A 5,008-nucleotide genomic window follows, 5' to 3' on the forward strand; every position below is an offset into this window, starting at 1 on the left:
GCCAATGTCAAGCATGTTTGACAGAAAGCACTGAAAATGCTCTGTGCAAATAGGCTGCAAGTCACTGTTATCACTTGTAGCAGAATGTGCACAAGGGAGTCTCCAACCGCAGCAAGTTGCCTGAGTTTTGTCACAACGCCTTTGTAGATTCCGACGTTGACAGCAGCCCCATCTGTGCACACACAACCAACTTTGTTGTCCAGTCATCCAAGCCTGTGTCTTGGAAAAATCTCACAACTCTGTTTGTTATGGCCTGCGCGGTTCGGTCAGCACCTGTCATGAGCTCTCTCTCTGCCTGGTAACACTCTGATTGGGGTTTGATGACTTTCACCTGTTTCTGCTCTGCTCTGCCTCACCCTCGTTACCTACCAGCTGCACTGCATTCACCACTCATCATGTCCTGTATATAACGCCTTGTTTTTCAGTCCTCACTTGTCAGATCGTCTGCTACCAGTACCGGTTACCTGCCTGTTTTGGGAAAAGCTTTTTGACTCTCTACTGGTGATCCCGGATCCGCTCGATTACTTCCGTGTTCTCCTGCTCCGGACTTCTCGGATCATCCAGCTCCTGCTCTCGCTGTTCGGCTACTGGGGATCTACACATGTGCTGATTTTTGGATTTTCCGGTACCTCTGAAACTCCCATACCCCCAACCCTTTAATAAACTATCGAACGTGACGCTTTTGTGGTCCTCGTCTTGTTTGGTGTCTGACAGCACCCAATTCAATCAATCCAATAAAGTCTGAGGTAAACTCTGTTACTGGACACAGACACGATGTAAACGATTTCCTGCTCAGTTTATGTGATGTCCTCAGATCCATCCAAAAGTAGCCCCCAAAATTCAGCAGACAACCTGGCTTGTAACTCCCCGCTGATGGTGTGAGCGATGCTCTGCCTGATCACGTGAATGATACGCACCTCCAACATTTACTCCTAGCCGCTTCAGTAAAGGAACATCATCAGAATAGGAAGACATGGGACATGCGTGTTTAGCTTTTTGGAAGGCAACCAGAAAAATATTAAACAGAGCTTGCTGCTGTTCTTCATTCAGCTTGTCTCGCCATCTGGCAAGTGGGCGACTAGACATTTCTTCTTGGCTAGCTTGTTTATTAGCAATGGCTTGTGCCACATTTGTGTGCTCCTTGCTCACCTTCATGTTTGTCAAATAAATGATGGTTGAAATTCTTTGAGCCTTTATAAAACGCACCTGTTTTGTTCGCTAGATGAGGATTTGAGCTGCAAATCTCGCACCACATTTCAGTGCGCACATCTTGGAGCCACTTTTCCGAAAAAAACTCTTTTCTTCGGCTCTGGCTCCAGTTGGCGTTTCTTTGTTTGGCGAAACGCCAAAGAAGCTGCTTAACGTCTGTTGCTTTTTGGACATCTCTGACCATAGATTGAAAAAATATGTCATGTGTAGTCATATGTTGGATGAGAAGATCGGTCAAGTGCGCAAAGGCGCCTAGTAACACAAGTGGCATTACACATTCCTGATTTTTGTTGCGCATGCGTACCTGCGTACAAGTTATGTGCACCCCTGCTTATGAGTCATGTCGTAGCTGGTTAGCCTAAAGCATGGTCTAAAACTCTTTTAAATGGGGGCTGGGCGGTTAGGGACTGCACGGCAGTAACCCCCCAACCCCCACCCATTAATCCTTCTTGTCGTGTATTGGCTGGAAAACTCTTTGTCATGTTTGGTGGTGCAGGTTGGCCAGTTTGTTTTTGTTGCCTTTTTTGAAGACTGGGCTGTCTACAGATACTGCGTTTTTTTACAGTGTGTTCAGTGGAAAGGCAGTTAGTGAATAGTGAGGAGATGTTTGCTGTATGTGACAAAAAATGTTTTTGCCTGAAAAATGTGTCACATTGCTTGGAGCAGCAACATGGGGTCCCGGACCCCTAGGGGGTCCTCAGAGTCATTCCAAGGGGGCCCTCAAATTATTGTTAATTTTTGAAAGGTTTTTCACAAGTAAAAAGTCTTAACATGATTCCAACATATTATTGGCAAATATAAATCCCCACTGATGATAGGCTTACTGGCCAATTGGTAATGAAGACACTAAGGTAGCCATCCACAGATACAGATCATCCCAAAGGATTGCTGGTTCCACAAGTGTGTTTAACATTAAAACATGATTTATAAAACCATTCCAACAATTATTATTTTATTTGACTAGCTTAGTGTTATATGAACAAAAGGCTGATCTATAAAATGCTTTAGGCCGCCCTAAAAAATGTTCTAGGACTAGTTTAATATGCAACTTCATTTTATACATTATATGTAGTAGGGGGTCCCTGATCCATCTCGCCCTCAGTTAAGGGGTCCTTGGCTTATAAAACCTTGAAGACCCCTGGCTTAGAGAAACTTTAATCCTTCAAAAATATTAAAATAGTAATGATTTAATCAAAATGTTGAGACAGAACTCGGTACCCCACATTTTAGTTATGCATTTTGACTTTATTTATTCACTTTATTTAAAATTTTCAGTTAAATGATGAAACACTACTTCTAAAATGAGACATATTAAAAGGAAATTCACAAAATGGGATTACGAAAGGAAAATAGTGTCAATGTTTAATACAAAAACAAAGGTGAATATATAAAGACTTTGCACAGTATAAGCTGTATAAGGTTGCCAATTTAACTAATTCCAAACTTCCGGAATTTTAGGATTAATTTTTGTTCATTAAATGTTTCTTGGTGTTCTTCTCGGGCTTAAACAATATGATGAAACACTTTGGTGTAAATATACACAGTATTAGTCCAAAACTGGAGGCCAGAATGGCAAATATCTCCACAGTAAATTTCCCAGAGAGCTGAGATATGCAGGGATAAGGTGATCCAGACTGCACAGAATATCCATGCTGAAGGTGATGAGCTTGGCTTCATTAAAATTATCAGGTAATTTCGAGCTAGGACAGTAACACAAAGCAAAAGACAGCCAGTAGCCTATGTACCCGGCACAGCCCAACCCACAGCTGAGCCTAATGCACACTCCAGGATGATTCTCTCCTTGTATATTTAGGTTTTTCATGGAAAAGGGGGACTAAGAACCAACCAAATTGTACATATTAAAACTGAATAAGCTTGAAAGACACTACAGTCATTCTTTCTGTGGAGGACCAAACCATTTCATCACATTTACCTGGAGTGTAGCTCTAAAGGCCATTAACACTACTATTGTTTTTCCAAGAACACAAGACATACAGAGGACAAAGGTGATCCCAAACGCTGTGTGGCGCAGCATACAGGACCACTCAGAGGGTGCTCCGATGAAATTTAATGAATAAGAACATAGAGTCAGGGAGAAGAGCGCAGGAAGCTCAACTCAGAGTTGTTGGCCCTGACAATCGGGATGTCCTGTGACGATAGAACACACCGCTGTTATAATGGCCAGACAGGCGCCACCAACTGAGAATGCAGCCAGTGATTCCTAGGACCTCGTTGTAGAAAGAAACTCTACAGGCTTGGGATACAAGTTATCTCTCTGCATTAGGCCAGAACTCCTTGGGGCAAGGGAAACAATCAGGGGAATCTGGAAAAAATAAAACAAAAATGCCCTCTAGCAGTTGTACTGTATCTCGATCTTGTACGGTAAATCGGCTACGGATTAGGAGAAAAACAAATACCTGTAGCGTTACTAATCTCTCCCTCAGGACACAGTATACAGTCATAACAACAGATGGGTTTTCCTTTCTGAAGCAGTTTACGAGTTCCTGGAGAACAGCTGTCAGTGCACACTGACACAGGAACCTGGCACAAAGAGAGAAATGTATTTATTGAACTACACATTTATTTATTTTACATTTATTTATATATTTATCACCTAATTTATTTATTTTAGTACATATTCTTTAACCATATATTTTATCTTTTGTATTTATTAGTTTATTTAATTATTGAAAAAACTGTCATTCTAAAGTAGATTACGTCGTCAGTAGATTGCTGATTCCAAGCAGTCTTGGTCGTGATTGAAGAAATAATTACAGTGAACTAAAATGTGTGTTCATTGTACACATATCAGACCCTACAAGATTACCATATTTACACTCAACAAAATCATAAAAGCAACACTTTTCACCCATTTTTTATGAGATGAACTCAAAGATCTAAGACCTTTTCTATGTAAACAAAATGTATATCTCAAATGTTGTTCACAAAACAGTCTGAGTCTGTGTTAGTAGCCACTTCTCCTTTGCAGAGTTAATCCTTTCACCTTACAGGTGTGGCATATTAAGATGCTTATGGCGGGGGGGTCTGGGAGTGGTACAAAAACCAGTCCGTATCTGGTGTTATGGTTATGGTTAGCGTTAAGGTTAGGTTTCAACCATCTTTTTCTCTCTCTCGACGTGACTGCAGTCAGTTGTCGTAACCGATTTGAGTAGGCAAATGCTCACATTGGATGGATTCTGGTACTTTGGAGAGGTGTTCTCTTCCAACCCGTTCTCCAACGACCTTCCCCTAAACCCTGGAGGGTTCCAGATCCGTAAGCCCACCCACAACCTTTCCCTTAACCTAACCGTCCCGTTCCTGCAAGTCACGGAGCCGTGAGCCCACCCACAACCTTTTCCTTAACCTAACAGCGTTAAAAGGGATGTCAAAAGTCCCAAGCTAGCGCATGTTATATGATGCTAAAGGATACTTTTATCATCAATAACAACAACAAAAGCACTTAACCAAGCATCCGTATTTCTAAGAGATGGAAATGAGAATGTGTTGTCTCTTCACGGATAACCCCCTAACATTAATTCTTACCCTAACCATAACACCAGAAACTGAGTTTATTCCATACAGTTTTGTAAACAATTTTTGAGAGAAATAAGCCATTTGTGTACATAGAAAAATTCTTAGATCTTTGAGTTCAACTCATGAAAAATGGGACAAAAACAAAGTGTTATTATAATTTTGTTGAGTAGATTTAAAATTATTGCTTTTGTGCTCCTTACTTGTGTGCCACCATCCATCCAGGTGAGGTTCCTGTTGATTTGGAACTTCTGGCCCACCGGCAGTG

General features: G+C 41.4%; 1 pseudogene; it reads right to left on the reverse strand.

Annotated features, from left to right (window-relative positions):
* Window positions 1–2,603: 2,603 nt before the first annotated feature.
* Window positions 2,604–5,008, reverse strand: part of LOC116683016 (extracellular calcium-sensing receptor-like) — a 5,739-nt pseudogene continuing 3,334 nt past the window's right edge.

This window comes from Etheostoma spectabile, chromosome 3 (assembly GCF_008692095.1).
Source record: "Etheostoma spectabile isolate EspeVRDwgs_2016 chromosome 3, UIUC_Espe_1.0, whole genome shotgun sequence".
NCBI classification, from domain to species: Eukaryota; Metazoa; Chordata; class Actinopteri; order Perciformes; family Percidae; genus Etheostoma; species Etheostoma spectabile.